This window comes from Ursus americanus, chromosome 4, assembly GCF_024610735.1.
Source record: "Ursus americanus isolate L20-20 chromosome 4, mUrsAme1.1.p, whole genome shotgun sequence".
Lineage (NCBI taxonomy): Eukaryota > Metazoa > Chordata > Mammalia > Carnivora > Ursidae > Ursus > Ursus americanus.
This window is the reverse complement of record NC_142130.1, coordinates 83,714,377-83,731,304: the sequence shown is the minus strand read 5'-3', so window position 1 is coordinate 83,731,304 and position 16,928 is coordinate 83,714,377. Positions and strand designations below refer to the sequence as shown.

General features: G+C 35.2%; 1 long non-coding RNA gene across 9 annotated transcripts in view; it reads left to right on the top strand.

Moving 5' to 3' along the window:
• Positions 1 to 522: 522 nt before the first annotated feature.
• The window catches only part of LOC148110283 (uncharacterized), a 64,216-nt gene continuing 47,810 nt past the window's right edge, over positions 523 to 16,928 (top strand). For 4 of the 9 annotated variants that reach the window (XR_015724255.1, XR_015724251.1, XR_015724253.1 and 1 more), the window contains exons 1-2: positions 650 to 761; positions 3,382 to 3,493. This is a non-coding gene — a long non-coding RNA (uncharacterized LOC148110283). Of the gene's footprint in view, positions 762 to 3,381; positions 3,494 to 4,296; positions 4,621 to 12,575; positions 14,958 to 16,928 lie in introns of those variants that run through there. The other 5 variants (XR_015724252.1, XR_015724258.1, XR_015724256.1 and 2 more) reach the window with 4 other exon arrangements.

Genomic DNA, 16,928 nt, shown 5'->3' with positions numbered 1-16,928 from the left:
TCTGTAGCCAGTTGAGTTGACACACAAAGTAGCTATAATGCCTCCTGACTGCAAAATAGTTGTAATAGCACCAAAATTTCTCCCTGACCTCTGAAATACTTTACACTCTTTAATAAGAAGTGTGATAAACAGTTTATTTATAGGCCTATGTCTGTATTGGCTTTTGCTACCTGAGGACAGGCATTTCATTTTTATATTTCAGAAGCCTAGCATTGTGCTTGTACACATACTATTTATTTAGTGAGTGATGACATAATTCTAAGTATGTCATGTTGAAAATATATTGTTAGATATTTAGAGCATTTTTAAACGTAGCATTTAATTGAGCATGTACCCCTAAAAGGCATTATACTCATTTAGAGATTAGGAAATTGAGGCCCTATGAGGGGCTTGTCCAAGTTGAGTAGCAGAGTTGAGATTCACAGGGGGGTATGTGCTATTCCAGAGCCAGCTCTTGGCATAACGCCACTGCCTCTAAGCTAGCTGAAGTACGAAGTGGGGATATCTAGTTCTCTTCCTTGCCCAGGCAACATTATCCCATGTGAATCAATATCAGTTTTCCTGGCTCTGGGCAGGAACCTGGTTATTCTTGGTGATGAGATATTTTGGTCTGGTGACTGTCCTGAAGGCATACTCAACTGAAAAATATGCTCATGAATAGTAAGTATCTCCCTCATCATGCTGTTTATTTACAAAAAGTTTTGGAGTTAAAATGAGAGAGAGAAAGGGGGCAGGAAATCAAGAAATCTAAAGGATGCAAGGTAGGTAGAGATATTTGTAAGGAAGAAACTGAATTCCATCTTTGTATTAATGTATTTTAAGATATATATTATTTTATGTATAAAAAGTAAATTATACTAACAATGTCATATAACTATATTATACTAAACACATTATATTAAATATATTAAATACATATAATGCATTATAATTATATACAATAAGATATGAATTATAGTACATAATAAAAAAGAAATCTCTGTATCCTCAGTCTGGTCATTTCTGCGTGGAAGGGGTCAAAAGCCAAGCCTCTCTCAGAGTAATTAAGAAATAATTAGTGGAATATCAATACTGGAATACTGATTGGAATTATCAAGGAAGAGAATAAAAGCCAATTATGTCCTGTACTTTCCATTATATAAGATCTTAATCACAACTGGGCTTATCAACTTTAAGATATTCCTTTCTATAGTTAAGATCAACTAATGGGATATAGAGAATTAGTTTTTATTGTTGCAAAAATATTGTTAATTTGACCAAGTCTTCTTAGGTTGATTTGAGTCATTCTAATGAAGCAGAAAAGCAAGACAGTAGCAGAATTTTGTTATTATGTATTTATTGTGTTAATGATCGAGATATGTTTGAATATCTTGTTTCAATCTTATGAAGAGATTGGAGCGATTCATTACATATAAAATAATTAAAAAATAGGAAAAAAAGAAAATAGTAATTTAGTACCATAGGAAATAGAAGATATGAAGAACGTATCAGGAAAAGTTTGTGGAAGGATATAAACATGCTATAATTTCCTAGACAGTTACTGAAATTAGGTCTACAGGTTTAGCTTTCTGAGCTCTCTGGCAGTCAAAGAAGAAAAAAAATAGATTCATTTTGAATTTTACATTGTCAGGGAAAAGCATTCATTTAGTTGTTGTTAGTATGACAACCCTATCTAAGCCTTATTGTTTGTGCATGTTCTCGGCGATTTCTCAATGAATGCTTATGATGTACAATCTGCAGCCAGTTGTGCTCAGGGGCTCCCCAGGGATTCTTCCCTCTTCAGTGAAGATTTCCTGCAACCAAATGTTCACACCTCTGGGTACCATGGAACACAGCACAAATGGGTCACGGCCATTATGTCCCATTTGGGATCATGTTGACAGAAACCTTTTATCCTGAGATAAGGGAACCAAGGTTGATCTTTGTCTTCCTGTTGTTCCTTTTCTTCTGGAATTCTAGATAATTATGAGCTACAATGTGCCCCATCCAGCTGCACTTACAATGTGATGAAGTCCTGCCTATTGATTGCCATCCTCAGATGTATGACTTTGTGAATTGAGAGTATTTTTGTTCCTTCCAGGGAGCAGTTCATATTTGAAATCTCTTTAGAAAACATAGCAAAGAGAAGCAATGTAGTCCTAAAATATACAACATTTTCTTGCAGAGCAGGAAGAAGACAGGAAAATACGTCCCAAAACAAAACTCAATTTTCCTTGTCATATACCAGAGAAAGATATCTTTTTTACAGTGGGCAATTAGATTATAGGAATTTCAGGGCATCAAGAAAGACAACCCCCCCCCAATCCTTTTAATTCTAAAATATTTCTTCTCCTCAGTACCTGAGGGTTTAATTATTTTCAATTAATTGATATTTCATTGGCCTTCAAATCATTAACACCTTAATGTGGAAATACTGTTCAACCAGAGAATTTGTTCAGAAAATAACTTGGGTATAATGAGAGACAAACATATTAAATATATTTTGATTGTGAAGATGTTGGAAAAAGAAGATTTAGAATCCAGCCTATTGCATAATAGTTGAACCCTTAATTACAGGAAAGCTCAGCCAGGGGTCTGATTAGTCTGTGATTCAATGTCAGATGTATGAATGGTGAAAACTGTTGTGATTACTTCATATCTCTTGTAAGACCAAACTTATAAACACATTTGGGAATTTTGGACCATCCCTGAGCATTTTTCGATGCCTTTATAAGAGAACACTTATTTTTAATTTTTAACTAGAAGTAGAAGTTAAAGAAACAAATGATAGAGTGTATAACCTTACGTTATATATAAGTTAAGTATATTGTTGGCCTTCAGTCGAAAGTCACTTTTCTAAAAATATATATAATATAAATCCTTTCTCCAAAAAACAACAAAAAAACTCTTAAAACAATGTGTTAAGTTATATTAATTTTATTTAGTCTAAAAATGACTTATTTTACTCTCTGTTCAGGAATATCTAATAAGTACAGTGATTACACAGAGTAGATCCTCATTTATGTATTCACAATAAGGATAGGCTTCCATAATTCTTTTCTGTCTCCTTTAATGGTAAACTGTATCATACGAAAAATCTATCCTGTATGGAACATGGCTGATTATTCACACACACACACACACACACACATACACACACACACACACACCACATTTCACCCAAAGATCTAATCATTTGTAGGGTGCATATATAATACAGAAAATTATGATGTTGTATCTGCATGATAAATGTAAATTAAACAGTTTTTCTACATAAGTCATATAGTTATCTGGCTTTGGTAACTTTGATAACCACTGAATGGGAATAAAACAAGATTTCAAAAGTGGAAATGTGCGCAATTTTGAAAGGAGCTAAGAAACACAATTTCTTTTTCCCTTTAGCAGGCCCACAGCCAAGCCATTGAGAGACAAGCCCATGGGAAACAAATTAGCTCATGTACCTCAAGTACTCCTGGAGCTTTCCCACGTACCTCTTGGCCAGTGCTTGGACAAGGTAATTTACCATATCTCTAAGTGTCGCACTCCCAAGGGCACATTCATCTTGCCTTCCCAGAAGCAGGTTGAGGTCTGGAGTTTCATGTTTATGATCATGAAGTATATTTTGGCTAGCAGAATGAGAGACGCAGTTGTGTTTTCAGTAAACTCATCCATTACCTTGACTTCAGAGCTATTGAATTCATACTACCTGATGAAAATAATCAACTTCAAATGAGAGACGAAACTAAAATATGTTTATACCATCAGAGGTCTACCTGTGACAGGAAATAAAAATCAAATCATCTAGGCATTGCCAAGTAAAATGAGAGTTAGTAAAAAAGAAATACATAATTTTAGAGTCATCATATATGATGAAATATTGGAAGGGATATCTCTTTATTTTGGTTTGTGTTAGTACCAACCAGACTGTCTTTTCAAAATCTGTGAATCTCATTAGTGGAAGGATGAAAGTAGATTTTGAAAGCTCGTATAGGGTTTGAAGAATTTATATATAACTATGAATATTTTGGGGGAAATCATTGATCAATGGCATCTAAAATGTGAACCCCAGAGAGAGAAATGGATAAAATTATTTAAAAGTTTGGTCATGAAGAAAGTGGGGAAAAATTAATTAGAAATGAAGTATTTACTGATAAAATACCTTTTAAAGGTATAATATACATATTTTAAATCATGTTCCTTCTAAACTTATTAAAACTGAAAATAGAATAAGAGAAATTGCATAAAATATTAATTATAGATCACAAAACTCTTTGTAATATTAGAACTTCTCTTTTTCCTAATTTACTCTCTTTTTAGGGAAATCATGACTGCCACGCTATACTTAGAAATCTACTCCTTTTTTCTCCTAATCCATTATGTAGTAGAACTAAATATGTCAAAACACATATTTACAGAAATGATTGTATTGTCAGCAAAAGAGTGACCTGCAATATTGTTGTTGTTGTTGTTTTTTCTGACACAAACAACCGCTTCAGGATAAGGGGCATTCACTTCTTGTATCTTATTTCCCCGCCTTTTCTCTCACTTTGAATTATTTTTTCTTGTATTTCTGATGGCATTACATTTTACATTGTAATTATTGGATTGTGCATCATGCATCATTGTTTTGGTCATGGTCATTATGATCTCATATAAGGGAAGTCACAATGAATTTTTGGAGGTGCCCATGGAAGGGTATCAGTGGAGGTGAAAAAAATCAGAAGTTAAGGCAAGCTCTAGATTTGTGATTTATGTACATGTTTTGGAGATTCTGGTCCATGGCAGAAGGGGAGAGAGAGGGAGGGAGGGAGGGAGAGGGAGGGAGAGAGAGGGAAGGAGGCAGTGGGTGAAGTTTCAAGCATGAATTAGAAAACAAAAAAATTTTAAATTTAAAGTAAAAATATGTTCAGATAATTTTTGAGCAAAATCTAATAATTTAGTAAATTGAACTGAAACATTTGCATTAAAAAATCTACAATGATATGCTAAATATCTGATTTCTTCCAAGTCAAGCAAATCATATAGGACATGAGAGCCAACAAATAAGGAATGACATGCAAGTCTATTTTTAGAGTAGTGTATTACCGCTGAGTTTGTACCTTGCCAATGCAGGGTTCTATTACATCTCATTCTAGTTGAAGACATCTGCAACCATGTCATCTAAGAAGACAATATTGCAATATTGTCTCAAAGGATTAGTATAATTGTATTAGTTGTTATTAAGTCACATTTTTGGCTTTTCTCACATTTTATTTTTTCTTTTGAGAAAATTTCTTTCAATATAAATCATACTAAGTTATTCTTTGGATGGCAATGACAAGAAACTTGAATTGTGTGGAGTGTGGCACAGTGTCATGTAGCACCTCATCCCTAAAGCGACAATCCTGGTTCAGGTCTTCAGTCTCTCCTGCTTTGTCCATTATAGTCACTGGGCTCTTTTCTATCCATGCATCCTCCCCTCCCCTCCACTGGCTGCCATATTGATTTTTCAAAATGTAAATTTAATTCTGTCACTCTCCTTGAGAAAGTTTTTAAGTGATAGTTTATAACCATAAGACAATAGGACAACTTAGATTGGTATGCAGGGCCCTTCAGGGCTCAGCTTCATCTGCCTCCATTCTCTTGATCCTTTCCACATTGGCTCTGCCCCAAACACATCATGTCATGATGCTTCCTTACCTGGGGCAGCTCTTTATCTTTGCTGTTCTGTTATCTCCTACTCTCCCTTCAAGTTCAAATGTTAACTTTTCCAATTCACTGAGAAATACCATTAAGCACTCCCTTTTCTCTCCCTGGCAGCTCATATGTAACCCAATGAGAAGACCAGTTATTATTGTTTTGAATGTCTTGCTAGTACAGCACTTTCATATAGAGGCCCTTTAACAATTGCTTGCTGAAGAAAAGAATGGGTGACAAAATAAATAGGCGCTCTACAAACATCAAGGGCATAGGATGTTTGATTGCTGTCTTCCACCAGGCTACTGAAAACCTTTGAGATCACACACATAATATAATGGATATCCTCCTATGGCCAGAAATTCTATGACTAGATCTTGTCCTACAGTGGAAAGGCCTCTGAAGAACAGGTTAATCCCCCATTTGTGGATTATCCACAGATGGTGCACTCTAGTTGAAAACATTTGAAAACTTAATGTAACCTCATTATTACATACATGATGGAAATCAAGACCAGAGAGGTGAAGACAATTTCCTAGAATAATAGCTGAAATGAGAGGTGAGATAAGACTCAATCAAACTGTCCAGATACCCCGTTGGACAATCCTTATAATAATATAGCAAGCTCTTTAGTGTGCAAACCAACCAACCAACCAACCAACCGAAACAAACAAACCAAGAAACCAAAAAAAAACCCCCAAACCCCAAATCCACCAATAGTTCTTATATTATTTTTATTCACTTTATTTATCGATTTATTTATTGTTATTAAATACCTACTATCACTCTGCTCGAGACATCATGATAGGTGTTATGGGTACAGAGGCAGATTGCCTGTGGATTCTGTTCTTCAGGTATCCATGCTTCAGCACTTACCTGTCTCCTTTTTCTCCCCTTACCATTTCTCTTTCCTTTCGACCTAAGGAGGCTCTGTCAGAGGGGCTTTTAGCTAAATTCTCTAAGTGAATTAAGTAATGGGGGAAAACAAACACGGGACTGGGCATTGTAGTTCAGACTCTACCTCTAAGCTTTGAGGCCCTAATAGTCACTTCACCTTTCTGAGCGTCGGTTCATCAATCTGAGTAGTCACAGTGATCTCTACTCTGCCTCTGCATAAGCCATTTTGAGAAGCAAAGGATGGATATGCTGCATTTCGAAACCATTGGCTTTAGAGCCAGGATAGTTGGTTTGAATTGCTGTTCGATTACTTATTAGGTGTGGGACTGTGTCTTCTCATGTTCAAAATGGGGGTTATATCATCCACCTTAACTTGTTCGGATTAGCAATATTGGAAGTAGAGGTAAAGGTGTGACATTTAAGACATTATCGATTACTATAAGTCTTATTTTCAGATATGTTTGGGGGTACTTCATGCATCTGAAAGTTCTGTACACACTGAAGAAATTATTTCCCCCAGACACATGCTAACTAAGGCATGCTATTTATGAGATGATTGGTACACCAGTGGTGTTAGGATTTTTCCCATAATTCCACACCTTTGCTACAAAGATCAGCAAGGATGCTGGTTACACGGCAATGGCCAGGAGCCTGAGGCTATGTGAAATGAGGGCTACTCTGGAGTAAATTGTCATGTTCAAAAAATAAAGAATGAGTCAGACCATGCCTAATTCCACAGGAAAGAGATTAGTTGCAGCAGAAAACATGTGGAGTTAATTTGGTTAGAAAGGAAATATTAACATCTTGAATTCCACAAAGACTCCTACCCTTGGAGTTCGTTGGATGGTTTACAGAGCTCCATTATAGATCTTCATAAACGTAGTGGGTACATAATAAAAGGGCAAATCAAGGATTTCTATTGTTACAGTGAACATTTGCGTTTTATATACATTCAAAACCTTATCCCACATATGTAGCCTTTACTGATACAGAGCCTAGGGATTTTTGAGGGAATTGAAACAAGAAGTGATTTTACATAATGTTCTTTCGAGCTCCATTTTGGCTAAATTTTGAAATCTGATTTTAGAATAATGTATATTTGGAATGAGTCAGAATAGTATGTTTCTACAACATGGCAGTCAGCTGTAGCTGGAATAAATGGATCCTTCACTAATTTAAGGTCCCCACTGACCACTAATTTTTTGTCATTCAGAATTTGAAATTTGCTTTTTGTAATAGTTCCTGAAATTACTATGAATTTTCATAGTTATGGAGATGCTTGTCCTCATCATTTGTATTTTCTTTCGTGTTTGACAAAGGAAAAATAGAATTTGTCTCTATCTAATTCTATCTGTAGACTCCTCCCTTCAGCCTCTGTTTTACTCTGTGTTTTGCTTTTTGCTTCAGGATGTTTCTTTCTTTCAAATCTTAGACAGAAGTTGTCCATCCTTAGGTACATCATTAGCATAATTTTTAAAAAGAAACCTCTGCAGGTGATTGCAAAAGGATCCTTAAGGACACAATACTGGAAGAGATACATAAAATAGGACCTTCGAGATAACCAAATGAGGACCATTATGCTATAATTTAGTTCACCTCTAAAACTAGTTACATTAAAAAATTATCTAATTTATCTTACATTTCCCAAATAGTTTTCTACATTATTTGAAGACCTCAGCTTGTAGATCCAGGGTATTTAGATCTTTTGCTGTTTTTTTTTTTTTAATACATTCTTTAGGAATACATTTTTCAGTTGCAAAATGCTTCCTTACAAACATTTTGAAATTAATTTGTTATAATGAAAAAGTATCTTTTTAGAGCATTAAAAGTATAGACCAATATTTTTTTCTTAAGTTTCTGAAGTTTAAAATCTAAAAATCTTAGAAAAGTGTATTTCGATTGCACTATGCAATGGTATATATGCATATATATATGTATATATAATATACACCTATGTATTCACACTATATACATACACACAGGTATATAAATAATTTGGAAAACCTCACAAGTCAAAATAAATAGTTTTACATTTATATTTATGTCAATCACAATAATTTTGCTTTACTCTGAATTCTCAAATTAAACCTTAAAAATTGTTACTTTTTATTAGTGCTTATGAATCAGGCAATACACCTGTCCTTCCTACATACTAAGTCATTCATTCTTCATAAAAATCCTAAGTCCTGTGAATTATCCCCATTAAACTGAGGCTCAGGGACAAAGTAATTCAAGGTTCAAGAGCTTCTGAAAGGCAGAGCAAGGATTACATTAACTCCTTGACCTTAATCACGACACAGTTTTTTTGTTGTTTTGTTTTTACACAAACTGTCTTATCTCAATCAAAAGGATGCAATAGAAACACTTTTAGGAACTCAAAAGCACGAGCAATAAGTCTACACGGTTTATATCAATAATACATAATGAACAGTAAATATAACTATTCCTCATTTTTAGCAAAGGATATTATTTCATGAAACAGAAAAATTGGATTGAGATTAATACTTTCACAAATGGAATCATTGTTGGTATTTCTCAGATGGCCATTAGGATCTAGGCCAAAAAATCAAACCACGTTAGATTAATTGATACAGGAAAATGGTTAAAGCTGCAAGTGAGGCCACCCAGAAATTAACAACAGCAGGAAGCTGTTGTCACCCTCGGACTGGGAGGGCAATAAAAACAGGTGGCGTTACCAGAGTCCAGAAATCATGGCTGCGTCACAGCTGCTGCATTGGTGATGGATGGGCTGTGGTCAGGAGCTGGAGCCTCGGAGGAACCAGCTACAACCAGACACCACAGGAGCACAGAGAAGGGGGAAGAGCCTGGTTTCTCCTTCCTCTACCATTCCCGTCACTGGCTCAGTCTCTCACTGCAATCTCCACCTGGAAGCCAGAGAGCAAGGGCTCGCCCCAAAATGGGGTTTCCTGTAAAATGAAGCAAAAAACAGAAAGAAGGATATGGATCTTGAGAAGACAGTCCAGCTATCCTCCCTCCTTCTCAACCCACCAAAGTGTAACGGGATGGTTTTGGATAAATCATTGAATTACTATGAACTCCTTCCTTATGTAGGAAAAAAAAAAATATTACTATTTCTGTCTTGCAGGATGATAGAAGTAAATGAGATGGTGAGTTTGAATTCTTCATCTATATAAGGCCTGATATAAATACAAAATACAAACTTTTGCTATGTTTGTATGCAACAAACATAAAAATTCTTGCTCTATTGATGAATTAGCTGTAGCAATAATTTCCAATGCAATACACACACACATGTGCACACACACACACACACACACACCCCGAAGTACCTTTCCAAGCCATGTGATTAGGGAAAGCTTTTATTGATGACTTTATAGTAATTGTGGAAAGATATAATTATCTCTGACTAATTTTGGAATTTAAGATTTTATATGCATTAGGTTTATTTATATAGTTATACGTTTATATATGTTAAAATAATTAAACAAGGAAGCAATTAGACTGACGTGGTTCTCATGCCTTAGTAGCCCATGTGAGCAAACCAAAACCTAAGGCAGAGTCAATTCACTGGACTCTGAGACAATGAAACTTAGAAAAAAAAATAATCACAAGCAGTGAAATCGGTTTTCGCAAATGAGACAAAGGCTTAAGCTACAGCCAATCAAATAATTGCTTTGCTTTGCTTCAGCTTCTTCTGTGTAAAAACCTTGTCTTTGGCTCTCAACAGCGGAATGCTCCTAGCTCCCTTTGGTTTGATGCTGCCTTATTTGAATCAATGTACGCTCAAATAAACTTTCAAAATTTTGATGTGCTTCACTGTCTCTTTTACCACATATAAAAGTATATATACGGCAAAAGACAAAGTAAAAAAATATATAAAACTACATGTATATATGTATTTTTACTTTGAGACCTAACATGATATGAGGGTTTTATTTGATACAATATACTAATTTAATATTAATATTTTGGGGAGAAATTGTTTTTTTAAATGACATGTAAATTTTGATATCCCAACTGGATTAAGTCTTTGAGAACATATTAATACTGTAGAAACACTTTCTGGATAATTTGTACTGGCACTCTGTAAGTAAAAGTCAAAAATGCATAAAAAGTTGTGTTCCTTAAGTTGATAATGTCGCTTTTGTATTTAATGAAAACTTGAAATGCATTTTTACATAGAATCACAAGACCCTCGAGTAATAACAAATTATATCCATAATGAATTATAAATACTATTTGTACTTAAGTTAAAATCGAATGTCATGAAGTACCTTTTCTCTTTTAAACAGCATTAAGAACATTTGAACATACAATAATACTTTTTAAGAAAAGAAACAGCTCACAGTGCCTTCAAAATGTCTGATCTAACACCACACCCCAACTCTTGACAGAAGAGCCAAAATGTCAGTTTTGCAGCTCACTCCAGTATAAGCTAAAGTGATACCTTTTCACCAGAAATGTATTGGCAAGAAGAGTTTGGTTGGGGAGAGAATTTACAGAGATGGGTAAGTCAGGGAAGAAAACAAAACAAAACCAAACAAAACAACAACCACAATAAAAAGAAAAAAGAAATTCAAGGATATCATGGTATCAGAGAAATTTATTCCGATCGTTCTGGAGACTGGGAATCTGAGATCAGGGTACTAGCCTGGGTGGATTCTGAGGAGAGCCCTCCTCTGGGTTATAGACCTCTTGAATCCTCACATGGTAGAAAGAGTGTGAGAGAGCTCTTCGGGGGTCCCCTATATAAGGGCACTAAACCGATTCATGAGGGCTCCCACGCTCACAAACTAGTCACCGCCCAAAGGCCCCATCTCTTAGACCGGAATCCTGGGAGTTAAGATTTCAACACAGGCACTTTGAGGTGATACAGTGTTCAGTCTATCGCACCGTCTGTGGTACTTGTTCTAGCAGCCTGATGTGACTAATACTGATTTGGGTGTTGAGAAGTGGGGTGCTGCTGTAACAAATGCCTAAAAATGTTTTCAGTGTTTTTGGAACTTGGTAATGCGCAGATGCTGGAGGTGCATGCTGGGAAAAGCCGGGATTATTGTGAACAGAATGTTGGTAGAAATACGGAATGTTAAACACCATTCTTGTGAAGTTGGGAAAAAATGAAGAATAGGTTGTTAGAGATTTCAGGAAAGCTGATGCTTGTTCTACATCGGCAAGGAACTTGGCTGAATTGTGACCAAGTGTTTTGTAGAAAGTAGAAATTGTAAGCCATAAAATTAGATGGTTAGCAGAGAAGATTTCTAAGCAAGTATTGAAGGTGTGGCTTGGATCTTCCTTATCACTTACAGTAAAATGCAAAAGAAGAGAGATGACTTGTGGAAAAAATTGTTAAGCAAAAAGGGACCAGAACTTGGAAATTTGGAACACTCTCAATCTATAAATATTCAAAAAATGTGAAGGCTTGTTCTGAGAACTCTAAGGGTGTGGCCAAACAACCATTTGATAAAGAGATTATGTGCGTGACTCACGGACTTACTCAGCCATCTCCGCAAGAAGCCAGGAATAGAGATGGGGTTATACCGGTACAGGGACTGCCAGTTGGCTTTAAAGTGGACAGAAAATATGAGACAAGATGAAAGAAAGCCATTGGACTTTTTAGATCCTCCAGGATTGGACCAAAGAGTTATTTGACTGCGGATGTGCACTATTCTTCAAAAAAGGGAAGAGTGACCCTAAAGGAATTTGATCATCAGGTCTACCCTCTAGGTTTCAAACTGTGGGACCATTGCTTCAGTATTAACAGGCCACATGGCCTTTTATTGCACCGTTGGGGTGGGAACACCTAGCAAGTCCTTGCAGGTGGAGTTGCCCCAGAGCTTTGAGGGCACGGAGGCCACAAGGCAGAGACCCCAGTATCTAACCCCTGCCCCCATGGTTTCAGAAGGTGACATCACTGCCTCAGTGGCTTGGGAGAGAAGGGTATTTCACCAAAATGGGTTGTTCTTAAGCCTTAGAATCTAATGGAATTTACCTTGTAAGGTTTTGGACTTACTTGGTACCTATCACCTCTTTTTTCTTTCTAGTTTCTCCCTTTTGAAATGGGAATGTCTATCCTTTGCCTGTCCTACCACTGTGTTTTGAAGGCACGGCACTTGTCTACTTCCACAGGTTCACAGCTGAAAACAAATTTTGCCTGAGGAGGAATCCTACCATGAGCCTCATGCATACCTGATTTAGGTGATCTTTCGATAACAATTTGGACTTTAGACTTCAGAACTGATACTGGAATCAATTAATTTGTTGGGAGCTGTTAAGGTGGAATGAATGTATTTTCCATGTGAGAAAGACATGCATTTGGGGGGACAGGAATAAAATGCTATGTCATAGATTGTGTTTCCCCAAATTCATATGTTGAAGCCTTAATTTCCAATATGACTATATTTGGAGATCGGGTTTTCAAAAGATATTTAAGGATAAATGTGGACATAAAGATGGAGACCTAACCCAATAAGATTGTCAGTTTTATAAGAAGAGGAAGAGTCAGAGTTCTTTTCCTGCCATGTGAGGACACAATGAGAAGGCAGCCATCTGTAAGCCAGCAAGAGATATTTTACTAGATCTTGAATCAGCCAGAACTTCAATCTCAGAATTAAAAGCTCCAGAACTTTGAGAAAATAAATTTCTGTTGTTGAAGACACCCAATCTAAGGTACTTGTTATGGGAAACTGAGCTGACTGATACAGCCTCCCATGGTGCCAACCTGCTTTGAAACATGACATGAACAGACAAAAAGTTATATTGTTTTAAGCCAGTAAAAATTGGAATTGTTTGCTAACGCCGTCGAACTGCTCTAATATGGTAACAGAAGAAAATATATGGAAAGAGAATTAACCAGGAAGCTAGAATGAAACAGTCATCTACCATATGAAGCAGGTGATTTACCATGGGATTTAAACATGTAGAGTATTATCTTTACAAAGAAGGTAGTTATTATGTTCTTCCCTCATTGAACTCTATGAGGAAAAAAAAATTTTTTTTAATTTAGAAATTCTTCAATAAGAATGTCCTAATCATGTGAAAACCTGAACCAAATTTAGCAATTATGGGTATAGGAAAATACCAGCTTGTTTTTTTAATAGATGTCAAAACAAAAAATTTAGAATAAATTATGAACAGAAGGATGTATTCTAGCAGGCACTTTTCTGGTTTGAGGCACGAAACAGAAGTAGAAGAGTAACAATCGGCTGAGACTCAGCATACAAATCGTTAAATTTGAGGTCAGTGCCTGATAAAGAAAGTTAGTTTCTATCATGGCCACAGTCTTGAATTGGAAAGTTGGCTTTATATCCCAAATAAAAGAGCATATTTTCAATAGTTTCAAAGAGAGGGAATACACATGACATAGTTGAGGAATTACTTATCTGTTCCCATGTTAATATTTTGCTAGAGAAAAACTTGTTCTGTTCATTAGTCCTAATAGGTGAGGCTATGCAAATATGCCCCAAATCAAGAGCAGCAAATATGTTCTTAAATCTTAGTGATTGTACAAATCCAAGTTTGATAGGAAGAACAGTGGCCCCCCAAGGTGTCCATGTCCTAATTCTCAAAACCTGTTGAATATGTTAACATGGCAGAAGGTAATTTTCAGATATGATTAAGTGAAGACTCTCGATATGGAAAGATTATCCAGGACTAATCATGAGAGCCCTTATAAGAGAGAGGCAGGAGGGTCAGAGTCAAGAAAGAGATGTGATGATAGAAGCAGAAGGTAAGGTGAGATGATCATGAGCTAAGAAACATGGGTAGATTCTAGAAGCTGGAAAAAGCAAGGAATGGATTGTCCCCTAAAGTGTTCAGAAAGAATGCAGATGGACCAACATCTTGATTTTAGTTCTGCAAGAACCACTTAGATGTTTGACCTCTGGGGCTGTTAGATAATATTATTTTTTAAGCCACGAGATTTATGGCAATTTGTTACAGCAGCAATAAGACACTAATACAGCAAGTTTATTCTTATCAACATCACAATACAGTTGCAGCTCTGTTTTTCCTTTAGCAGTGATTCAGGGATTCTGAGGCTCTTCGAATCAGTAGCTGAGTCATACGAACAGATTTCCAGTTTGCTGCAAAAAGCAGGAGAGGACTGACAGATTCCTTAGGAGGTTTTTATGAACCAGAATTATCTTATATAAATTTCTTCTGCCTTCTACTGACTGGAATTCAGTCATATGTCCCCAGTCTAACTATGAGAGAGTTTGGAAACATAGCTGGTGCACAAAAGAGGGAACTATTTAGTGAATACGTAGAATTTTTTTTTTTAGCAGTCATATACTTCCCTTTCTTCTCAAAATCCTTTAATGATTGTCGTATATCTTCTTAAATTTAATGTTAGAAGGGAGGTAGCTGAAGCCAATAAGAATATTTCTCCTTTGGACAAAATTTATTATTTCCTCTCCAGATTTTCATAGGATGCTTTTTATATTTTCCTCATATTTCATTTTTATCAAAGAATTATTTTAAGAAAGTATACTCTATAGATATTTGTATAGAACACAGTAAATACTTCAAATTGAGTTCTATTGATACGCTATACGTATATCAATTTGTAGTTTTTAATCTGAAAAATATTTTCTTCAGTTGTTTCAGATTATTGCTTCTTTTTCCTGCTTTTGTTTGTAAGTCTGGATCACTTACATTTCTTAAAACCTATCTTTGTTCCCTTTTGTACAATCTTTAATCATTTGATCTTTGTCATGTTTTTTCTCTGCTTTCTGCAATAATTTCTCAAATTTATCCTCAGAATCATTTAAAAATATCTTTTGCAATGCCAATTGTATTGACTTAAAGAAATATAGATGTTAAAGTTACTACTAAAGTTGAACTTGGAGTACATATTAACAGTCATATTTACCTGATGTCGTAAGTGAACTAACAGAACTAATAAATATTTTGTAGTGTTTGGGTGAGGATAAAATTAGATAGTGTATGTCAGATATTTAAAGATGAGCTTCCCAGCTCAGAATGGCTATTGACTCAAATATTACGCACTTGGGAATATGACAATTGTTGAATTTTTTTCTAGAGATGGGGTACAAAGATAAGTAGGGCGCGATCCCTAGCTTTGGAGTGCATAGATATGTAAGAAGAAATGACAGTTGGAAGAGATACAATTGGAAGGCTATCATATGTGTTTGGTGTTCGAGTTGACACACAATGGTGCATTAGTTTCAGGTGTACAACAAGAAAAGATTTTTAAGCTGCATATATTCATTACGTCAAAAAGTCATGTGTTAGTGTTGAATTTATAGATTAAAATGCATCCTGAGTTTTTCAAAACTCCTCAGCTGGAAACTGTACAAAATTAGTCTCTAATAGCAGCTGAAGAGTTTCAATTTGAGTAAAAACTGAACACTTAACTTCTAATTCATCATTATAATTTGAGAACCATTTTTGTGTTCAATCTCCAGTTTTGTTATTTCAACATTTGTGGGTCATTGGATTTCTTAAAACATAAAGCAGTTCTCCTGTTATTTTTACTAATTATGATTTAATACAATTGGCAAACTACAAAGTCTAGTTCAGCATATCTAAAATTAGGTGACCCTCTCCCACTGATTTTAATAAATGTGCCAAATTTTTCTCTGAAGCATATGGATAAATATTGAAGCACAATTTCAAAAAGAGTCATCTAACAATCACCTCTTGGGAAGAATTTTGTCTTTGAAACATCCTGTTTTTTCATATGGTATATATTATAGAACTTGAAAGCAGTATTATAATGACTATTACCTCTTGCAACCAAGGGGAGTATTTATATAATAAGAACATCAGGTTTTAAAGAAAAAAGTCCTGAAGCACTTAAATAAAGCAAATTTTCAATCATCTTTGCAACTTTACCCTACACAGAATTATTTTACAAGACGACTGAAATAAAGTCAAAACAAACATTTTTATAATCATATATGTAATATTTATTCCTCTTTATTTCTGCAGATTAAGCTATTTAGTTATTATGATGTTTATTACCTAATGATTGATGAGAGAAAATCAAGTTCAATTATTTTAGACCTTTTACTATACATAATAATCCTACAACTAAATTGATAAAAGTAATAGCTGTTTGAGTATACTTGATTACATTCAATCAGTGTTTTGCAATTTCCAAAAACTTACATATGCTTATCTCATTTTATCTTTACAACTACTCCAAGAAAGATAAGAAAGAAGTTAACATTTTGTTTTACTCATGGCCAGGGAATTAAGCAACCTGGCAAAGATAATATACAAGTTAGATTTGAGAATAGGACTACTTTTGTTTATTCTAATAAATAAAATAAATCCCATTAGTCTTTGTTAAAAGTATACCTAGAGAACTATGCAAAAATACATAAGGTCATTTTCTAAACAAATGGTAGTTCTGTCACATTTATCTTTAA